Here is a 23409-nt window from a genome sequence, read left to right as displayed (position 1 = left end):
CTGACTGTTTCTTGATCTAGGGGCTGGTTTTATGGGGGGTATTCAGTTTGTGAAAATTCATTGAGTTGTACACTTATGATCGATGTGATTTTCTGTACATGTGTTACCCATCAGTAAAAGTCTATTTTTAAAAAGATATTGCTGAAGAAAGCTACTGGAGCTAACAAATTCAGCAGAGTTGCAGTATACAAGAGCAACAAACAAAAATCCGTTGGGTTTCTGTACACTAACAGTGGACAATTTGAAAAGAAAATTAAGAGAGCAATTCTATTTACAATAGCATCTAAAACAATAAAATACCTAGGAATAAACTTAGTCAAGGAGGTGAAAGACTTGTACATTGAAACCTAGAAAGCACTGCTGAAAGAAATTAAAGAAGACCTAAATAAATGGAAAGATATCCCTAGTACATGGATTGGAAGACTTAATATTGTTAAGATGTTAATATTACCCAAAGCAATCTAAAGAATCAACACAATCCCTATCAAAATTCACATGATATTGCAAGGGGATCTGACTAGCAAAAAAAAAAATATTGAAAATGAAGAACAAAGTTGAAGGATTCATACATCTCAAGATAAAAACTTACTACAAATCTACTTTAATCAAAGACTATGGTATTGGCATAAAGATAAACATATAGACCAATGGAGTAGAATCGGGAGTCCAGAAATTGACTCACACACCTATGGCCAATTGATTTTTGATAAGGGTTCCAAGTCCATTAACTGGGGAAAGAGTCTCTTCAACAAATGGTGTTGGGAAAATTGGATTTCTGCATGTAAAAAATGAAGTTGGAACTCTACCTCACACCACATACAAAATTAACTCAGAATGGATAAGGACCTTAATATGAGCGTTAAACAAACAAACAAACAAAACCCCACCAAAATCTTTAGAAGAAAACAGGATAAAATCTTCATGACTTTGGATTTGACAAAGGATTCTTAGTTATCATACCAAGAACATGGGCAGCAAGAGAAAAAAAGAAAAATTGAACTTCTTCAAAATTAAAAACTTTTGTGTATTGAGGGACGTTATCAAGAAAGCGAAAAGACAACCTACAGATTAGAAGAAAATATTTGGAAACCATGTATCTGTTAAGAGTTTTATATCCAGAATATATAAAGAACTCTTACTGAAAAAAGAAAAAAGAACTCTAACAACTGAACATCAAAAAGACAAACCCATTCAAAAAATGGGCAAAGGACTTGGATAAATATTTCTCCAAAGAAGATATATAAATGGCCAATAAGCACATGAAAATATGCTCAACATCATTATTCATTAAGGAAATGCAAATAAATCACGATGACATACCACTTTCACCGACTCTGAGGACTATTATTTAAAAATGGAAAATAATAAGTATTGGCAAGGATGTGGAGAAGCTAGAACCCTCATGCCTTATTGGTAGGAATGTAAGATGGTACAGTCACTGTGGGAAACAGTTTGGCAGTTCCTCAAAAAATCAGACATAGAACTACTATATAACCTGGCAATTCCACTCCTGGGTATATATCCCAAAGAATTGAAAACAAGAACTTAGATACTTGTACACCAATGTTTATAGCAGCATTATGCACAATAGCCAAAAGGTGGAAACTCAAGTGTATCAACAGATGAATGTATAAACAAAATGGGGTATATACATATAATGGAATATTATTCAACCATAGAAGAATAACGTTCTGAAACGTGCTACGACATAGATGAACCTTGAAATCATAATGCTAAATGAAGTAAGCCAGATACAAAAGGACAAATAATGTATAACGCCACGTACATGAAATAACTAGAAGAAGCAAATTCACAGAGATGGAAAGTAGATTAGAGGTTACCAGGGGCCAGAGTGAGGCGGAACGGGGAGTTATTGTTTATGGGTACAGAGTTTCTGTCTAGAGTGATAAAAAAATGTTTTGGTAGTAATGGATGGTGGTGATTTTTTTTTTAAATACTTTTTTATTACAGGGGATTGAACCCAGTACCTCATAAATGTGAAGTGGCACTCAACCACTGAGCTACACGTGCTCAATCATTGCACAACTTTGAGAATGGAATTAATGCCACTGCACTGCACACTTAAAAGTGGTTAAAATGGCAAATTTTGTATTATATATGTTACCACAATAAAAATATTAAAAAAAAAAAAAGATGCTGCTGTCCTCACGGCTGCTGAGGGGACTGACAACCTTGTGGATGGACAATTGTCACAGTAGTGGAATTTCTGGGGTCCTGGTTATGATTACAACAACTACTACTGCTATTGCTCCTGTTACTACTAGTAGTGGCTAATATTTCTTGAGCGTTTACCAAGTTCTAGGCATTGTGCTGAGTGACATTATGCAGCACCAATTTTAACTCTTTTTTAAAAAAAGATTTATTTATTTATTTAATCTCCCCCTCCCCCTCCCCCCGCCCTGCTGTGTTTGCTGTCCATGTCCATTTGCTGTGTGATCTTCCGTATCTATTTCTCTTTTCAGTCTTCTCTTCTGATTTTTTCTCCTCTAGGATTTGATCCTGGGGACCTCTAATGTGGAGAGAGGTTCCCTGTCAGCTGCGCCATCTCAGTTCCTGGTTTCTGCTGTGCTTTACCTTGACTCTCCCCCTTATCTCTCTTTTGTTGCGTCATCGTCTTGTTCTGTGACTCACTTGTTGGGCACTGGCTCATCACGCGGGCACTCTCTCCATGTGGGCACTCAGCTTGCCACATGGGCACTGGCTTGCCACATGGGCACTGGCTTACTGTGCAGACAAGCTTTCTCTTCTTTTTCACCAGTCCTCCCAGATGGTAGGCAGAAGCCCTATCCCTTGAGCCACGTCCGCTTTCCTGATTTTAACCCTTTAACACCCCTGTGTGTAATTATCAGTATCCATTTATATGTTGGAAGCTCACATACATACAGGAAACCCCTGCCCACCATATCCCTCAAGCCTCTGCTCAATTTTTTTTTTTTAAATAAGGGTATTTATTTGGGTTAGAAGGCCCTAATGAGTTCAACTCACATTATCATAAGAGGTACTTTCTCTCCAAATTCTGTTGCCATGGGTTGAAGCAAGATGGCGGGTGATGCCTGTGAGGGCTCAGCCTTCCTCCTTCCTCTTCAGGCTCCATGGTCCCAGCTTCTTCTGATCTCAGCCGTTGGCTGGCATAAGGCTCTTCTCTCAGTGCTTCTCAGCTGCTCTCTTCTCTTCAGCTGCAAATTATCAGGCCCATCCCTCTTCCCCGGGCCGCAGGATTAAAGTTCATTCCTCTTCCGTGGGTCTGCTTCTCTGTGTTCTTGATTGAGCATCCAGTTTACATCCTCTGTTCCGTTTTGATTGTTCACTTGAGGACCAACTATGTGCCAGACAATATTATGTATTGAGGTGTAAAAATGGACATGAGAGAGTCTCTGCCCTCACAGGATTTTTCATGAATATTTACTGAAAGTGTCGATCATCGCCATAGTGGTAGAGCCAGAGAAGTGAGCAGCAGTCTTGGCTTGAAGAAAGCTGCGTTACAGAGATGGGCAGTGGGAGAGCCCAGCACCGGGGTGGGGAGGGGGATGCCACTGCTTGGTGTGTCAGGGAAGGAAGACTTCCTAGAGATGCGGGCACTGGAGCTGGATCATGAAGGATGAGCAAGGGGAGCAGTGGCGGGGGGCGGTTGGACAGAAGGAAAAGCATGGAGCCTGAAAGGGCCTGGGGTCTCTGTGCCTGGAGTTAAGGAAGACGGCGAGGAGCGCGGGGGAAGAGCTGGGAGGGAGGCAGGGTCCAGATCCTGAGCGGAATTGGAAAGGAGCTAGCATTCTTTTAAGAGACACACCCCTTCATAGCGAATGTCCGCGAGTGTGTGCGAGTGTGTGGAGCCACCCGAACTCTCTTACCTTGATGCTGGGGATATTAATGGCTTAAACGTTTTGGAAAACTGTTTGGAAGCATCTACTAAAGTTAAGCTGATCATCCTTGCATCACACAGATTCTGAGGGGCTTCACTGATTGCCTGGGGAGCTGGTCTTGATGATGAGGGCCAAGGGAGCTGGCAGCAGGCTGAGCCGCAACGGGGTGCGGGGTTCCGGGGTAGGGGCAGGGCTGGAATGCTCTCGGGGTCCACCTGCAGAGCCACGGGGGCAGATCGGCTGCCGATCGGCTGCCCACTACTACCCGCTGGAGAAGGCTGGGCGAGGGGCCAGCTGGTGGGGGGGAGGGACGTTGGGTAGCACAGCTCCTCAGGTGTGGGCACCATCTGGGCTGGCTGTCTCATTGCCAGCAGAACCTGCCCTGGACTCCAGGGCCAGTGGGACCTGCAAAGACCCTCAGCTTTGCATGTCCCATCTCTGTGCCTGGCCTGCCACCTGTGCCCATCCCCGGAGGCCACCCCACTTTCCCAGGGCAGCCTCTCTTTCTGTCCTGACTTTTTGTCACTCAGTGCCCAGTGAAGGGTAAGTAACCTAGTGTATCACTACCCACTTCTTGAAGCTCTCAGCTCCAAGACCCTCCATTTGGGGTCCCTCTTCAAGGACATGTCAGTGTCTGAACAGGTTAATAAGTGGGTGTTTATCCAAGCCAATACATGTTGTTTTATTTTTTATTCTGAGGTTGCCAAAATAGATAATTCATTTGTTTATCTGTTTGTTTTTATTCCTTTAGCAATTATATTCACTATTTAAAAATTAGAAACTAGATTTTTTAAAAAAGAAAAAAGAATTTTAAAACAATTACTTCTAAAACCCATTCACATCAATGCAAATCTTATTCCAGACTTTTCTCTATACTTTTTTTTTTTTTTTGAGGTACCGGTGCCTTGTATGTGGGAGGCCAACATTCAACCACTGAGCAATATCAGTTCCCCTGAGTTGTTCCTTTGTCTGTTTTGCTTGTTTGCTTGTTTGCTCATTGTCTGCTTGTTGTTTTTGCTCATTGCCTCTTTTTTCTTTAGGAGGCACTGGGAACCGAAACTGTGATCTCCCATGTGGGAGGTGGGCACTCAACTGCTTAAGTCACATTCGTTCTCTCTATACATTTTTAAGTGCCTACTACATAGTAGGTGCTCAAAGAAAGTTTGTGGAATGAATACTTAAAAAGTAATAAAATAAAAATATAATGTTGTTTTGTAAACTGCCCACCGCCCCATAGACACACTGAACAATATAAAGGGAACATGTTTCCAGGTCTGCAAAGGCACAGCTACTTCTGATGTTTTCTTTCATTATTCGTGAGGGTGAACTTTTTTTCATTAGTATTTCTTTCTGTGAATTTCTTGTTTATGTCCTTTGCCTACTTTTTCTCATGGTTTTTTAGTCTTTGTGGCCACTTATTTTCACTTGAGTTTTTCCAAAGTAATTCATGCACAAAATGTAAAAAGTCAAATACTACTGAAAGGTTTATAATGAAAAGCAGCACTCTGCTGTCCTCTCTCTCTTCCCTCCAGTATCACTCCCCAGAAGCAATCCTTCCAACTCTTCCTGCTGTTTCTTTTGGTATTTATCAGTATACTTCTCTTTGTTCCCCCAGTATTTTTATGTTTTATTGGTTTAAAATGTTTTTAAAAATATATTTTTTCATCAATCATTCTAAAGGTACAGAAGTGTGTTAAGGGAAGTGGACTTGGCCCAGTGGTTAGGGCATCCGTCTACCACATGGGAGGTCCACGGTTCAAACCCTGGGCCTCCTTGACCAGTGTGGAGCTGGCCCACGTGCAGTGCTGGTGCGTGCAAAGAGTGCCATGCCATGCAGGGGTGTCCCCCACGTAGGGGAGCCCCACACGCAAGAAATGCACCCCGTAAGGAGAGCCACCCAGCGCAAAACAAAGTGCAGCCTGCCCAGGAATGGTGCCGCACACACGGAGAGCTGACACAACAAGATGATGCAACAAAAAGAAACACAGATTCCCAGTGCTGCTGACAACAACAGAAGCGGACAAAGAACACACAGCAAATGGACACAGAGAACAGACAACTGGGGGCGGGGGGAAGGGATGAGAAGTAAAATAAATCTAAAAAAAAAAAAAAGAAGTGTGTTAAGTAAAAATGTTAAAGCCCTTTTCCTCATTTTTCCCTTGCTACCCTTCTAGGATAACTTAGATTAGAAATGTGATTATATCACCATATCTCTAAATCATAACCTTATTCTGCTACTTCTTGATATATCAATTTTAGATATTATCATTTAGTTTTCTAATAACTTTCTAGTTGGGGATTTTGCTCTCTTGTACCTTTCTACTGCTTCCTTTCTCATCAATAGTCAATACTTACATCATTAGAACTATGCCAATATGGTTTGCTGTTGAGTCAAGTAGTGTACTAGGTTTGCATTTATTGTCTCTCTTTTCTTTTTAAAGATATATTTTATTTATTTTTCTCCCCTTCCCCCCATCCCCTGTTGTCTGCTCTCTGTGTCCACTCACTGTGTGTTCTTCTGTGTCTGCTTGCACCGTTGGTGGCACAGGAAATTTTGTCTCTTTTTTGTTGCATCATCTTGCTGTGTTAGTTCTCTGTGTGTGCAGCACCACTCCTGGGCAGGCTGCACTTTTTTTGCGTGGGGCAGCTCTCCTTACAGGGCGCATTCCTTGTGCATGGGGCTCCCCTACACAGGGGACACCCCTGCGTGACATGGTACTCCTTGCGCGCATCAGCACTGCGCATGGGCCAGCTCACCACATGGGTCAGGAGGCCCTAGGATTGAACCCTGGACCTCCCATGTGGTAGGCGGATGCTCTTAACAGTTGAACCAAATCTGCTTCCCCATTTTTCACTTTTAAAAGCCTGGGCAGAGCATGGGATTGGCAAGGATCAGAGGTGGGGCAACTCAATCAAGAGGATGTTTGCTATTGATTTGCCCACATCTGGGCTCTCTACCTGGTTAGGGGAATTCTCCTTACTTGAGCCATGGTGGAAGGCTAAGGAGCAAGAGATCTTTCCCTTATGGCCAAGAACAGGCATATGACCTGGGGTGGGCCAGTCAGACACCCCACTCTGGTCTTGGAATCAGGAGCCTGGGAACGGAGAAGCAGGGATACAGGAGGATCGTGCCAGTGGTGGGCCGTGGCCACATCCTGTTTCTGGGGGGCAGTAGGAATGGTGGGGCCAAGAGCAGGGTCCCGTCTTTGGTGTCCAGTGTTGATGTTGGGGGTGGGGAAAGTCATTTAGTTCTCTGGGGCTCAAGTGGCCAGGGCTGGGGTGTGGTTTTGGCAGCCACATCTGCTGCGGAGCCTGTGGGCCTGGTCCTCCGGCCTGCCAGTAGGGTCCATGTCCTACCCAGGATTGGGCACTGACTTTTCTTTCTTTTTGGCTTTTTAAAGGGGATTTATCTGGGTAAAAGTTTACAGTTCTAAGGCCATGAAAAGTCCAATTTGAGGTGCCATAAGTGGTGCTTTCTCACCAAAGTCAGCTTCTGTTGACCTGTTGTCTGGGCATGTGGCAAAGCCATGGCCACTGGTCTCTGCTGAGCTCTCAGCTTTCCCTCCGGACTCACAGCCTCTTGGGGTCCAGCTCCCAGAGCCCAGCTGTAAGCAGCCAGGCACAGGGCTTGTCTCTTTCTAGGCCTCCTCCATCAGTCTCGGCTGCTCTGCTCTCTCCCTGAGCTCAGCCGTGAGCTCTCAGGCACCTAGCAGGGCTCCTCTCCTGAGCTGCTCTGTGCACCCAGCCTCTTGCCGGCTTGTGTTAGGCAATCCTCTGGTCCTCTCTCACGGGCCGGCTTCCTTTTCCTGTGTCTGTGTCTCTCAGTGCCTCCGTTTATGACTTTTCTTTGGTGCTTAACTCGGCCACAAGGATTCTCTGTAGTCTGCAACTAGGAAGAGTGGGCACAGATAGAGGCCTGGGTGGACGGAGTGGCGTGGCTGGGTGCACAGCCATCCCCGCCAGGAGTGGGGGGCTGGGAACTTCTCCCCGGTTGGGTGCTGGGAGGATCACGCTGTCCTCCCATGCGCACGTCGTGCATGGGAACAGAGGGTGAGGTGACAGAAGCCCTTGAGATGCGCCAGAAGGCCCAGACCTCTCAATAGAAATGTCCTAGGCAGGATCTCTCCCTAAGGAGAGCCATGCAGTTTTCAAATCAGGGTCCCCCTATGGGAGAAGCAGGGTGCCGGGCCCCACAGCCGGGGGCCCCTGCAGTCAGGAGGCTGCAGTAGCGCTCTATGGGTTTGGGTGGCTTCTTCTCTTCTCTTGGGTCTCAGTGTCCTTGTCCAGAGCCTTCCAGGGGCGCCCAGCTCCTCTGCAGCTTCCTCTCCCCGCCTGCCCCCTGCCTTGCCCCCTGAACTCCTATGAACTCCCTGCCAGCAGCTCCCAGACCTGTGCCCTAGGTGGCTTGAAGAGACCAGAGAGTGGCTCGGGTCTTGGACCAAGCTTGAAGGTCTTTTTCTGGGGGCTCAGGACCTGCCTCTCCCTGGACTCGAGGGAGGAGGAAGGCAGAGAGAAAAGGGGGAGCGGGAGCGACGGGCCTGGCCGGGGCCCTGAGGCGGCCTCTTTCTGGGAAGCAGCCCCCGGGACCTAGCCCCGAGCAGCCGAGGAGGCCCGGTCTCCAGCCCGTTTCCCTTGAACTGGAGCCAGGCAGTCCTCACGCATTACTCACTGGCGGGGCCGCGCTGGCCGAGGGCCAAGGCAAACAGGCCTCCAGCCTGCCTGGGGGCTGCTGGCCCGGGCTCGGGAGGGGCGGGAGGCGTCTGCTCCAGGCCCGTGGCGCCCGCCCCTCGCTGCCCCCTGCCTGCGCCCCCAGACCGGCCCAGCCCCCGCCCGGCCAGGGGGTCAGGCGACGTCCCAGCTCCTCCTGCCTCGGGGCCGGTGGCTGCTGGGGGGCTTCGTGGCTGAGGTCGTCCTCCTGCCAGGGCCCCTAGTGAGCCCTTTGCCTGGCTCCACTGCTCTCGCCAAGGGAGAGGCCACTTCCGCTCATGTGGCCAAAGAAGTGGCTGCTCCTGGGCTTCACCCAGGGCCACAGAATGGCCACTGGGGACAGCAGACAGGGAGGGAGCCAAGGTTCCTGCCTCGCCAGAGCTCCAGGTCTTGATGTTCTGACAGGAACAACTGTTGGGGAACTCTTGGTGAGGGTGTGGGCCGTCCATCAAATAATGCACGGAATAAAGGTCAGCCTCAGAAAGTGAGAGGGACAGGAGCAGACCCCATGGGCCAGGAAGACTTCCTGGAGGGGGTGGGGCTTCGCAAGGCCTTAAAGTATGGGACCGTTCCGACAGCCGTGATGGAGGAAGAAAGGAGGGGTTGTGCAGTAGGGTGGTCTCAGTGGGTGATGGGGCTGGAGCTGGCGCAGGTGGGGAGGGGGACAGGAGGAGGAAGATGACTAGGCCAGGGGGGTGCAACCAGAGCTCAGCGGCCCTGGGCAGGCCCAGCCAGCCTTTTTCCAGAACCACGCCCTGTCCACCCAGGTCCCCACCTATCTCCCCATCCACCCACCCACCCACCATCTTTTTTTCCATCCATCCATCCATCTATCCATCCATCCATCCATCCAAAGAACAAATATCTAATTGATTCCCACCGTGAGTCAGGCCCTGTATTAAATAATTGCACTGCCTCTTACACATTCAGGCCTGGCCTATAATAGATTCAATAAATATTCATTTAAATATATTTGAGAACTGGCAATCTGTTGAGACCTGTTTGTCCCCCAAATGCTTACCCTCTTGAGGAATTTAAAATATAAAATTACAAATTGTAAGAAGTGCTACAAAAGAAAAAAAACCAGGGTGCCAGAGAAACAAGGAGTGAGTAAAGAGTATGGACTCTTAAATCAGACTGCTGTGTGATCCTGGGCAAGTAAATGGCATCTCAGTGCCTGAGTTGGTGCATCTGTAAATGGGAATAACGAAAGTGTCTCCCTTATTGGATTGGATTACCCATTCCAATAAGCATTTTATTTATTTATTTATTTTTAAAAGAGTTATTTATTCCCCCCCACCCCATTGTCTTCTCTATTGTGTCTATTCAGTGTGTGTTCTTCTATGTCCACTTGCATTCTTGGCGGCACCGGGAATCTGTCTTTTTTTCGTTGCATCACTGATGCATCAGCTCTCCACGTGTGTGGCACCATTCCTAGGTGTGCTTTTTTTGTGCCAGGCAGCTCTCCTTGTGGGGCATACTACTTGAGCATGGGGCTCCCCTATGCGGGGGACACCCCTGCATGGCACGGCACTCCTTGCGCGTGGCAGGACTGCGTGTTGGCCAGCTCACCACATGGGTCAGGAGGCCCTGGGTATCGAACCCTGGACCTCCTATATGGTAGGCAGACGCTCTATCAGTTGAGCCACATCCGCCTCCCCCATTCATTTTTTTAAAAAGATTTATTTATTTATTTTAAAAAATTTATTCCCCCGCCCCAGGTTGTCTGCTTTCTGTGTCCATTCGCTGTATTCTTCTGTGACCGCGTCTATCCTTATCAGCGGCACCGGGAATCTGTGTTTCTTTTTGTTGTGTCATCTTGTTGTGTCAGCTCTCCGTGTGTGCGGCACCATTTCTGGGCAGGTTGAACTTTCTTTTGCGCTGGGCAGCTCTCCTTACAGGGCACACTCCTTGAGCATGGGACTCCCCTACATGGGGGACACCCCAGCATGGCACGGCACTCCTTGTGCGCATCAGCATTGCACTTGGGCCAGCTCCACACGGGTCAAGGAGGCCCAGGGTTTGAACCGTGGACCTCCCATGTGGTAGGCGGACGCCCTATCCATTAGGCCAAGTCTGCTTCCCCCCAATCATTTTTAACACAGGCTCGTGCTCAGCACCGTTAGAAGTGCTGGGGACGTGGTAATGAACGTGGTAATGTATGTGAAGTAAAATAAATGTACTTTTCATTACGGCTCCTCCTGCCTCTCTGCCTTCCTTTAAGCAGGTCCTAAGAGGGCCTCCTGCAGAGGCGAACGGGAGCACTTTCCCTTCAGGAAGCGAGGACTCGGGGGCTGGTTATACATCTCGAAGCACTGGGAGGACCTGCCCACACTGCCAGGGCAGCAGGCCTGGCCCCTCGGGGTGGCTGTGAGGCCAAGCAAGGCCTCAGAAAGGCCTGAGGGAGCTGCTCCCCAGAACTGGGCAGCCGTGGGAGGAGGGGGGCGCCCAGCCTGGAAGGTGGAGGCCGTGTGCTGCCTGCTAGGGGGTTCTGCAGGGAGCACTCCCTACCTCTGGTTTTGGCTTCCTTCTCTGTGGGTTTTCATCTCGTGATGTCTCAATTTCACATCCCCTTGAGGGTCTCTTCCTGTTTACGGCTTGTGCCTCCCCCTGCCATCTCTCCCCCCCTTCCTCACTGTAGCCCCCCCAGCAGACAGGTGACAGGCCGCAGGATCTCTTGGGGAACCTTGGATGGTGTAAGACCCTGCCCATCAGAGTGGGCGGGGAGCAGGGGCATGCCTCCCTCCCTGCCACCTGCCCCCAGAGGGCCAGCGAGGAGGGGGCTTCTTGCTGTGCCCGCTGGCTTTTCCCTGCCCCTGGTCCAGCCGCGGCCCCCTCTCCCTGGCCAGCTGTCTCACAAGTGGGAGGGTGGCCGGCAGTCTGGCTGAGCAGAGGCTGGGGTAGCGAGACACCAGTGTGGCGTCCTGCATCCCCCTCCCTCCGTGCAGGGCTTCTTCCTCTGCCCTGCTGTCTGGGGCCCCAGCAGCTTCCTCATTTCAACGACCGCTTCCTCTGCAGCCCAGGCCCCGTGGTGCCTGGGGCAGCCGGCGCCCCAGCCTCCCATCTGTCCAGCAGTCTCCTCTCTACACCAGAACCTCGGGCCCCCGCCCACGTCACAGGCCAAGCCAGAGAGGGCTGACCACGGCCCACCTGTGTGTTCAGGGCCATGGGCCTGGCGTGGTGGGAATGCAGGTGTGGCCCTGTCCCTGTCACCTTTCCACTCCACACAGGGCCCTGCACGGGAGGTGGCAGCCCACATGCGGCTGGCGCCCGGTTCAGAGGAGAGAGGTCCTGGGCTGTGGACTAGGATAGGCCTGGTGCTGGGCACCCCAGGTTCTCAGGGGTGGTGGAATGTGGCACAGGGACCTGAGACCTCACCTGGGCCAGAGGGGGCCACTCCTCTCTATGGCTGGGAGACCTGAGGGCTGCAGGTGGGCAGACTTCACTGCGCACAAGGAAGGGCTCCTGAGACTGCCACAAGGTGAGGTCGAAGAGGGCAGGGGCCCAAAGTGTGGATTGTGGTGCCAGAGTGCTTGAGTTAAAACCACCAGCTGACTGGCTACGTGATCTTGGGAAAGTTACTTAACTTCTCTGGGCCTCAGTTTCCTAAACGTTAAAGGGGGACGATGATCACAGACCTTACCTTAGACTCTAAGGCTGGGCACAGAGTTTCTCAGCCTCCACACTACTGACATTTTGGCTGGATAATTCTTTGTTCTGCGGGGCTATCCTGGACATGGTACACATTTAGGAACACCTCTGGCCACTCTCCGCTAGATCTCCTGAATTGTGACAACCAAAAACGTCTCTAGACATTGTCCAATGACCCCGGGGGCAAAATCGGCTTGAAGGGATAAATAAGGCTCCAAGAGGTTAATCCACGCAATGTACTAGAACAGTCTACTGTTTGTACTACAAACAGGTAGTGAGAACAGGTGACTGAGGTGAAAACAAGACTAAAAACAAGACAGACAGAACATGTCTGCTATTATTATTTTTTAAAGATTTATTTTTATTTATTTCTCTCCCCTTACCTGCCTCCCCCCAGCCCGCCCCAATTGTCTGCTGGCTGTACTTTCATCGTGCGGGGCAGCTCTCCCTGCCGGGCGCACTCCTTGTGCGTGGGGCACTCCGACGTGGGGGGCACCCTTGCGTGGCACAGCATTCTGTGCGTGCAGCACCACTGCGCGTGGGCCAGCTCACCACATGGGTCAGGGGGCCCTGGGTTTGAACCCTGGACCCTCCATATGGTAGGCGGACGCTCTATCAGTTGAACCACGTCCGCTTCCCTCTACTATTCTTGGTGACTGGCAAGTAGGGCCTGGGGATGAAGAGGGGGAGACACTGCATTTTAAAAAATTCCCACCATTGGTTCGACACACTGCTAGCCATTTTCGAGTCTGTTGACCAGAAAGGGAACGCGGAGCTCCCAATGGGCATGCTGGGGGTACTGAGGCCCTGAAGATGGGGAGGGGAGGGGAGACTCAGCTCATCTACTTTACTCCTAAGGTCAGCCCTTCCCTTCCTTACCCATGACATGGCAGGCCCTGGGTAGAGCGTGAGATGGGGTCCAAGCTTCAGAGACAGAGGAGGAAGAGTGGCCATCATGGGTGGGGGCACTGCTCAATCCCCAGGGAGTGTGGTGCAGGTAGAGGGTGGGCTGGGTTCAATGGCTCTTTTTTTTTAAAGATTTATTTTTTATTTATTTCTCTCCCTTCCCCCCCACCCCTCATCTGCTCTCTGTGTCCATTCACTGTGTGTTCTTCTGTGTCCGCTCCCATTCTTGTCAGCAGCATCGGGAATATGTATCTCTTTGTTGCGACATCTTGTTGTGTCAGCTCTCCGTGTGTGCGGCACCATTCCTGGGCAGGCTGCACTTTCTTTCGCGCTGGGCGGCTCTCCTTACAGGGAGCACTCCTTGCGCGTGGGGCTCCCCTACGTGGGGGACACCCCTGCGTGGCACAGCACTCTTTGTGCGCATCAGCACTGCGCATGGGCCAGCTCCACATGGGTCAAGGAGGCCTGGGGTTTGAACCGCGGACCTCCCATGTGTAGACGGATGCTCTATCCATTGAGCTACGTCTGCTTCCCTCAAAGCTCTTTATTCTGGGTGTGCGAAGGGTGCTGAGCAGAGGCCTCAGGGGAAAGAGGGGCTTGATTCTGTCCCAGCCTCCCCAGGAGAGCCTCAGGCTCCCACTCCTGAGCCCTGTTGCCAGGCCCGGGGCAAGGCCCAGAGTGGAGGCTCCGTGGGGCAGGCTTCCTGCGGAGCTGCCTGGTTGCTGCAGAGGTCCTGTCTCAGGCTGGGCACTGACCTCTGAGTGAGGCCCCACCTCAGTCTCCCCAGCTGAGAAATGGGTCCCTCCACCTCCCACTGCATTGAACTCCACAGTACTCAGCCACGGTGACCCCTCTGCCAGTCCAGCAAACATCAGGCCTGACCTCCTGCCATGCAGGGGAATGGGAGACCCACGGCAGAGTCAAGTCTGCCCAACAGGGACTGGACAGAACTGGCAGCTGGCAGCCCGGCCGCAGCGAACCCCTGCTCCAAGGCTCCGTTGTCCACTCACCTCCTCTGGGGTCCTCAGCGGGGCACTGGGCAGGCAGTTGGCCTGGGTGGGCCATACCCATAGGGTGCTCAAACCACTTGGGCCGACTGGGCGGTGGGTCACGGGCTCACCAGGTCACCGTCCTGCGAGGGGTCAGGTTCACGGGAACGGGGCTGGTCTGCAATGAAAACAGGGGTGGAGGCCCGGGCCCAGGGAGGCTGTGGGGCTGCCCGAGGCCATCCAGCTGGCGGGGAGTCTGCAGAGTCACACTGCAGTCCCCAGGGACACGAGCGTCCCTTTGGTGCCACAGGGAATTCGGAAAATGGAAAGCAGGTTCTGAACCCTCCAGCCCCTTGCCCTGGGCCCAGAGAGCCAAGAGAGTAAAGGTTGGGTGGAAACCCAAAGCTGGCCCTGAGTCCGCAGAGGGCCAGGGGTCTGTCCCCCTCCCCGCCTCTCTGCACCCAGGTGTAAAACAAGGGTGTGGAAACAGCAACGCCCGAGGCTCTGAGCACGGCACATCCATCACCAGCCCTGTGGCACCGTCCGCAGCTCCCCTGCTTCTCCAGACTGCGTGTCCACTTGGCGCAGGTGGAGGCCACCAGGCCTGCCCTCTCCCTGCAGGGCGGGTGTGAGGATCAAATGAGATCATGGAGATAGAAGAGATGAGGCTGTGACTGTCACTGTTGTTGTTGCCAGTTTCTTGCCAACCCTGCTTGGAGCAGAGCCATGGGGGCGGGTTCTCGGCCCCAGCCGGGAGCCCCAAGGCATGTCGGGTGGGCCACGGCTGAACCCCACAGCTCTCCCCAGCGACACCTGGGGACTCTTCCAAGCTCCAACACAGCCCCCTGGGTGGAGGAGGGAGGGGCAGGCGTCTCTGGGGGGGGGGAACGGGGCGGGCAGCTCCCTCTCGGCACTGCCAAGGTCAACGAGCGCACACGCACCCACTTCCATACACCCACCCACGCACAGACGTGGCGGACACTCACAAGCACTGGCGCACGCTCACAGACAAGTCTTGACCGACACAGGTACCTCTTACACACACACCCCCGATGGGGACCTTCTCTGAGTCGAACTCCATCACCATCTCCTTCCATCCAGAGGCCAGCGGGGCAGGCAAAGTTGTCATTACGTCGGTGGCGGTGGTGGTTATGATTGTCCTTCGAAAAGTCTCAACTCGGCAAAAAACATCAAACAACGGCCAGCAGCCTCAGATAGCAGAGGCGACAGGCCCTTTGGGGCCCTTTCCAGTGCAGACCTGCCTCCTCGTTTGCAAAAACGACTTATTATTAATTCTGTGATTGAAACTGTAATTATGCCATCATTGTGTCAACAAGCTGGAACACGGCGAGGGCTGGCAGAGCCGTGTGGAAGTGTGTCCTTACCCTCCACCGTGACTGCCCTGGCACCCTCCCCAGTCTGTGGAAGGGCGCCGCGCACACACCCTGCCAGCCCAGGGCCGCCTCCTCGCAGGGCGCCCCAGCTCCGCGCATGCGTGTGTGCCCCCGTGGGTCTGCGCCGCACTAATGGGTGAGTTCTGCTCAGGGTGTGTTCCTGAGGTAGGAGCAGCCTGGGGGGCCCCAGGGAGGACCCCACGCCTCACCACGGGTCCGGCAGGGGATTCAAACATCAGGGTTAGGGCCGACAGGCGGGAGCCCCCCAGCTGACTTTGAGAGGTCGTCCTCCCTGGAGCCCTCAGCACGATTCATGGACACAGTGGCCAGTGTCCTCCCAGCCCCACTGCTGCCTCTGGCAGGTCCTGCGGGTGGTGGTCACGCTCACATGCTGAGCTCACATACTAAGGACAGGCGGCGTGGGCCCTCAGTGCAACTGTCACGTGCCCCTGGGAACTTCCTGCCCAAAGCCTTGGGTCGAGCAGGAGCTCAGGAGATGTCAACAAATGAGGAAAGGAGATAAAGGTCTAGGACTGGGACAGCGGATGTGGCTCAACAGATAGAGCATCCGCCTACCATATAGGAGGTCCAGGGTTCAAACCCAGGGCCTCCTGGCCAGTGTGGTGAGCTGGCCCATATGCAGTGCTGCTATGTGCTAGCAGTGCCGGCCCATGCAGGGATGCTCCTGCATAAGGGTGCCCCCCGCGCAAGGAGAGCCACCCTATGCGAAACTGCAGCCCGCCCAGGAGTGGTGCCACACACAGGGAGAGCTGATGCAGCTAGATAACGCAACAAAAAAAGACACAGGTCCCCAGTGCCACCTGATGAGAATACAAGCAGACACAGAAGAACACACAGTGAATGAACATAGAGAGCAGACAACGGGGTGAGGCGGAGGGAGAAATAAATAAATCTTAAAAAAAAAAAAAGTTTAGGACTGGCCTGAGAGAAGTGAACTTTCCAGAATCCTGGAGACCCGAGGGCTCAGGCTTCAGCCTTCCCTCAGGTTTGTCTACACATTTCTGGGTCTGGGGGTGAGGTGGGTCCTGTGGTGCCAGGCCACGTCTTTGCCACATAGTGGGTCCCAGTGTGGGCAGTTGGAGGCACCCATGGCCAGCCCAGAGGGCAAGGCCACATAGGGCCATCTCTTACTCCCCTCTAGGAACAGAGAAAGGCACCATGGGTAGAAGGACTAGATTTGAGGCAAAGGCATTGAGGTACAGAGGAGAGAGGGAGGACTTTGGAGTAATATGGGACCTGGGTTCCAATCCAGACTCAACCACATTCTAACCAAGTGCTCTTAGGGTAAGTAAAATTTTCTGAGCCTTAATTTTGTCATCTGGAAAATGGGGACAGTGAGGCCTGCTTCACAGGGTTACCAGTGGGATAAAATGAAATAACATAGTAGGAAATGCTGAAAGGGTTCCTATGTCCCCCGGGAGGATGGGCGAACTGCCTGGATTGTCCCACAGATTATGTTCTAGGAAAGCTCAGAACTTTTGCGACTCAGGCCAGATGCTCAACTGCAAGATGGTTTAGGTCTGGAACGGAGTGCCCAGAAACCGTCGCCTCGGGTCCCAGGCAGGCCATCCCCCCACCCCACCCCCCACGGATCTCTCAGTTCCAGCCAGCCCTGGTCCACCCCAGTTCCCTGGTGTTTCATTTCTTTGACTCGAGGCTTAATCCAGTGCCTTTTCTGTTATAGCCCAGGCAGTGTGCCCAAAGTGTTTAGATGCAAATGTCCCCGTTCTTTCCTTGACTCATTCATTCATTCATTCATTCAACAAGCAGTGACTGGGCCAGACACTGGGCTAATGCAGATGAGGCAGGACCCCAGCTCACAGCCAGGCTGTGAGCTGCCAGCAAGGTGGAGAGGGCCCAGGACCTGCCAGGGATAAGCAGTGGCCAGAGAGAGGGAGGAAGGAGGGACAGCTGCGGGGACACCAGCCTTAGCCCAGCCAAGGGTCCCGAGTGTGGTGGCTTACCTGAGCCCGTGCTAAGGCTGCAGCAGCTCAGAGCTGGGCCCAGCCCCGCAGATATTTTGTAGCAAAGCTACATTTTTTTAAATCACAGGGAGAACCAAAGAGGGTCCAGGAATCAATCCTGTGTGGCTCTCAGGGGCTCCCATTTCAGGGTTGGATTGAGGAGGGCAGCGGCCAGGTGGTCTGGGAAACTCCGCGGGCGGCTGAGTGGCGGTGGGCGTCGGGGTGGTGGTGCGGGAGCAGAACTCCCGGGGCCGGCAGCGGCCGCGAGTCGGGACCGGGGCTGGACCGAGGGGGCGCGGCGGCAGACTGGGAGGGGGCAGGGGAGGCGGCCGCGGAACCGACTCGGCGCTGCGTGCGCGCCAGCGAGGTTGCGCGGGGGTCAGATGGCGCGGTCCCTTCCTCTGGCGGAAGGGGCGGGGAGCGGGACAGCGAAGCGGTTCTCAGACGAGACGTGCTCCTGCGGGGAGGGGAGGGCCCGCGAGGAGCCCCACCCCCCCTCCAAGGCCTGGTCTTCCCTTTCCCCCCTCCCCCTCCTTCCAGCAGCTCCGCCTCTGATGCCCAAAGTTATCTGGGGGCTTCGTGGGGCTTGGAATGCCCCCCTCCCCAGGGCCTCGGAGGGGCTCCGCCACCCCTCCTTGGGGAGGTGACTTGCCCAAGGTTACACAGCCAGGGAGAGGAGACGCTGTGAGCTTTTCTTCAAGTCCAGGTCACACTGACACACTTATGTGTTCACAGAGGTGCAAGTGGCCGATGGCAGAGGCTTGGGGAGAGGACAGCAACCCATTCCTACCTGGCTGACCTCGACAGCTGGTGGGCCCAGGTGTGTGTGAGAGAGAGAACGAGGGCGCCCACACTGGCAGGGATCCCAGGGTCCTCGAGAAAGGATCCGAGGCCCTTCAGTGAGCGCAGACCACTGGGCTGGCGGTGACCTGACTCTCTGAAGATCAGGCTCTGGGCGCTGGGGTTTAGCACCCCTGAGCACGGCTGAAGCGTGCCCAGCACTCGATGCTGGGGTGGCAGCAGTGTCAGCCGTGCCTCCCACCCTGCAGCCAGAGCCTTGCCCAGAGCCGGGCACTAGGCAGGGGCTAGCAGGTGGAGGTGGGAACAGACCATCTCAGAACTGGGGCAGGACTTCCTGGGCAGGTCAGCGGTGCCCGTTTCTGGAAATGCCTCCTGATTCCAGCCTCACAACTCCTCTGTGACACTCCCAGAAGGAAGACAGGGAAAACAATGCTGTTCCCACTGAACGGATGAGAAAACTGAGACCCAGAAAGGATACGTCACTTGGAGAAGGTCACAGGGATGGGAAGGAGATTTCTCAGAAGACAGTGGGGCATGGAAAGAGACTCGGATTCAGAGTTTTGGGTGTAGATTGCTAGAACTTGCTTTATGACTTTGGTCAAAACCCTCCCCTCTGGGCCTTGGTTTCCTGGTCTGTATGGTGTGAACAGCAGTGTTTCCCTCTCTTGCTCCCAGGATTGTCACAGGGCCCGTGTGGTGACAGGTGTGAAAACTAACTGAAAAGCATAAAGGCCAAACCTGCTGCTCCTCCTGCCAGGACTCTGCCCGCCTCTCCTGGGAAGGGAAAGGCTGGTGTGGGCATTCTCAGCTCCTCTTTCCCCCATGCCCCTCTTTTTGAAAGTTGGGCCTTGTCACCAGAAGCCCAGTCCCCCCACCCGCCTTGGGGCAGGGCAGACACTTTAGAGAGGCTGGGGCCCATCTCCCCAGGTCCTGAGCCCTCGGGGTGGGAAGGCTGAGTCTCCTGCCTGGTGAGGCTGCTTGCTGGGTCAGGCATCCAGGCCTTCCTCGCCTGCTCCGAGGTGTCCTGTGTGCAAAGGGCAGACGCTTACACAGACAGGAGGCAGACGAGCAGCTTAACTAAGAGTCAGGACACAACCATGGTCTCTTCCTGCCCTCATAGCCACAGCCTGCACCCAAGGGCTGACCTGGCTTTCTGGGGAATGTGCCACCAGTCCAGGGACCTCTGTGTCCTCAGCCAGCGCCAGGAGAGCCAGACAGCAAGGCAGGCCTCTTGGGAGCTCAACGCCCAGTAGGGAAGAAGCCAATTGGAACGGTTAGGTGCCTCCTTGGGTGGTTCTGACTGTCCGAAGGGGTGATGGGAGGAGGGAGAGAGCTTCCCAGGGGAGGCGGGTGCAAGTTTCAGGGCTGCCTTGGCAGAAAATGGCAAGGCGGGAACGGAAGGAAGGAGGACAAAGAATGAGAGGCCTGAGTGTTCCCCGGCTGCCAGCGGTACCTTGCGTCACTGGTGTCTCCCTCGTTGGGAACCCCTTGTCATACTCAGGGCGGGGGGGAAACAGCCAAGTGCTACTGTGGGCTCGGCCCTTGCTGGCTGCTCCCCGCTAGTTGAAGCGGACTTCTCGCTACTTCCCTCTGAGGTGGGCATTTCACCGTCAAGGAAACTGAGAGGCTGACCCATTTGCCCGTGGGTCCGTGGCAGTAAGTGGGGAGGCTGGGATTGGGGTCAGGCCCCCTACTCTAGCCACTCGCGGCCCTCCAGCGTCGGGAGAACAAGTAACTGGGAGCGCAGCCTCTGGGCACTGAGATCCATGCCTCACTGTGTGTGAGGGGCTCCTTCCCACCAGCGGCTCCGAGCCGTGGGCTGCTGCCACCTGGCAGGGTCCTAAGGCAGGGCCATGGCTGGGAGGCCCGGGCCCCTCTGGTGGCCGCCTGCTGAGAGGATGCTCCCCTCCCTCTACCCTTCACTCGGGGATCAGAGCTGCGTCCCTGTCCAGGGTCTCCCCACCCCCCCACACACTTTTCCTCCCATGCGGGTGTTCCCCCTAGTAAAATCCTTGCGTGCTTAACCCCATCTTGGGAGGCGACGTCTGAGAACCTCGACTCACATCTGGGAAGACAGAGGGCCCGGCCCTTTGGGTTTTCTCCAGTCACTGCCCAGACACACCCGGTCACCCTGTTAGGCGGTAGGACGGACAGCTGTTTCTCTGGGTGCTCCTTGGAGGCACCCCTCCACCGCAGCGGCTCTCTCATCCTGGGGCTCTCAGGGCCCCTCCTCCAGCTGACCCGTATGCCGAGCCCTGGTTGGCTCCGGAGCAGAGAAAGCAGCGACAGCCCAGGCGCCGGACGTGCTGCGCTCGGGTTCCTCAGGCTTCTCTCCTGAGCCTGAGCCATTTCAGCGGCCTCAGCCTTCCCTCCCTGCGCTGTGCTGAGCCTCAGCCCCGCTTTGGTCCTGAACATTTCTTGAGGGCCGTACAGCACCCCTCTGAGGAAACACATCCTGAGCCGCATTTTACAGAAAGGCCCGGAGCGAGCAGTGGGCTGCCCCACTCAGCCGCACTGCTAGGGAGGGCCTTGCGGTCCCCCTGCCACCCTCCCCCTTCCTCTCTCCCTCACCTCATCCTGTCCTCATTTTACTGGGTGACGAGAAGTGGCAGAGCCCCCAGCCCGACTCCGGCCGTCGCCGTCATCGCCGGGGGGAGGAGGGTCCTCATCCAAAGGAACCAGAGCAGTTGAGAAAACTATGTATTGGTGGTTTGAGCTTTGAAACTACGGATGATAGTTTATGAGAACATTTTGAGAAATAGGGCATACTTACAGACTGTGGGGTGAGGAGAGACCCCCAGACAAAACGTTCCAGAGGCTTTGGTTTTGTGACTTACTCTTTTTATTTTTTTAAAGATTTATTTATTTATTTATTTCTCTCCCCTTCCCCCACCCCGCCCCAGTCGTCTGCTCTCTGTGTCTATCTGCTGCATGTTCTTCTTTGTCTGCTTCTGTTGTCGTCAGCGGCACAGGAATCTGTGTTTCTTTTTGTTGCATCATCTTGTTGTATCAGTTCTCCGTGTGTGTGGTGCCATTCCTGGGCAGGCTGAACTTTCTTTCGCACTGGGCGGCTCTCCTTATGGGGTGCACTCCTTGTGCGTGGGGCTCCCTTACACGGGGGACACCCCTGCATGGCAGGGCACTCCTTGTGCGCATCAGCACTGTGCATGGGCCAGCTCCACATGGGTCAAGGAGGCCCGGGGTTTGAACTGCGGACCTCCCATGTGGTAGACGGACACCCTAACCACCGAGCCAAGTCCGCTTCCCTTGTGACTTACTCTTGTGTTGAAGAGGTGGATGCAGCAATGTGTGCTCGTCCATACAAGGTTAATGCGCGTGTAGCGGAACCAAAGGGAGCTGTTTCTAGAGAGGATTCCGTGAAGCCTGGTGCCCATCTAACAGTGAAGAAAATTTTTGTTGGTGCTATTAAAGAAGATACAGAAGAATATAACTTGAGAAACTGCTTTGAAAAGTATGGCAAGACTGAAACCATAGAAGTTATGGAAGACAGAGTGGAAAAAAGAGGATTTGCATTTGTGACTTTTGATGATCATGATACAGTTGATAAAATTGTTGTTCAGAAATACCACACTATTAATGGGCACAACTGTGAAGTGATAAAGTCCCTTTCTAAACAAGAGATGCAGTCTGCTGAATCACAAACAGGTCGTGGAGGTGCATCTGGCAACTTTGTGGGCCATGGAGGGAACTTTGGAGGAGGCGGAGGGAACTTTGGCCGTGGTGGAAACTTTGGTGGAAGAGGAGGCTAAGGTGGTGAGGTGGTGGCAGCAGAGGTAGTTATGGAGGAGGTGGTGGATATAATGGATGTGGAGGTGATGGTGGCAACTATGGCGGTGGTCCTGGTTATAGTAGTAGAGGGGGCTATGGTGGTGGAGGACCAGGATATGGAAACCAAGGTGGTGGATATGGTGGTGGTGGAGGAGGATATGATGGCTACAATGGAGGATGCAATTTTGGAGGTAACTGTGGTGGTGGTGGGAACTATAATGATTTTGGAAATTATAGTGGACAACAGCAATCAAATTATGGACCCATGAAAGGGGGCAGTTTTGGTGGAAGAAGCTCGGGCGGTCCCTATGGTGGTGGTTATGGCTCTGGTGGTGGAAGTGGTGGATATGGTAGCAGAAGGTTCTAAAAACTCAACAGAAAAATGGCTATAGTTCTTAGCAGGAGAGAGAGTGAGGAGTTGTCGGGAAAGCTGCAGGTTACTTTGAGACAGTCGTCCCAAATGCATTAGAGGAACTGTAAAAATCTGCCACGGAAGGAACGATGATCCATAGTCAGAAAAGTTACTGCAGCTTAAACAGGAAACCCTTCTTGTTCAGGACTGTCATAGCCACAGTTTGCAAAAAGTGCAGCTATTGATTAATGCAATGTAGTGTCAATTAGATGTACGTTCCTTAGGTCTTTTATCTGTTGTAGCTTTTTCTTTTTCTTTTCATTATATCAGGTATATTGTCCTGTAAATTGTGGTAGTGGTACCAGGAATAAAAAATTAAGGAATTTTTAACTTAAAAAAAAAAAAAGAAGTGGCAGAGGGAAGCGGACTTGGCTTAACAGATAGAGCATCCACCAGCACATGGGAGGTCCAGGGTTCAAACCCAGGGCCTCCTGACCCGTGTGGGGAGCTGACCCATGCATAGTGGTGATGCACGCAATGAGTGCCATGTCACGCAGGGCATCCCCCGCATAGGGGAGCCCCACGTGCAAGGAGTGTGCCACCACAAGGAGAGCCGCCCTGTGTGAAAAATGTACAGCCTGCTCAGGAGTGGCGCCACACACACAGAGAGCTGATGCATCAAGATGACGCAACAGCAACAACAAAAACAAACAACAATAAAAAAAGAGACATAGATTCCCGGTGCCACTGACAGGAATGCAAGTGGACATATAAAAAAACACAGCGAATGGACACAGAGAGCAGACAGCTGGCGTGGGGGGGAAGGGGAGAGAAATAAATAAAAATAAATCTTCAAAAAAAAAAACGTGACACGGGAAGGTGATGGCAGGTGAGGAAGGGGTGGAGGAGCCTGGGGCCAGGAGGCGTGTTCCCAGGCTCATCCTGAGAGCCTGG

At 53.0% G+C, this 23409-nt stretch overlaps 1 pseudogene; it reads left to right on the top strand.

Annotated features, from left to right (window-relative positions):
• The first annotated feature begins 19474 nt into the window (after nucleotides 1-19474).
• LOC101444005 (heterogeneous nuclear ribonucleoprotein A3-like) lies at nucleotides 19475-22732 on the top strand (annotated as a pseudogene).
• Nucleotides 22733-23409: the final 677 nt, after the last annotated feature.

The sequence above is a fragment of the Dasypus novemcinctus genome, chromosome 16 (assembly GCF_030445035.2).
Source record: "Dasypus novemcinctus isolate mDasNov1 chromosome 16, mDasNov1.1.hap2, whole genome shotgun sequence".
Lineage (NCBI taxonomy): Eukaryota > Metazoa > Chordata > Mammalia > Cingulata > Dasypodidae > Dasypus > Dasypus novemcinctus.
The sequence above is the reverse complement of the archived record's forward strand: the minus strand, read 5'-3'. Positions and strand labels throughout refer to the sequence as shown.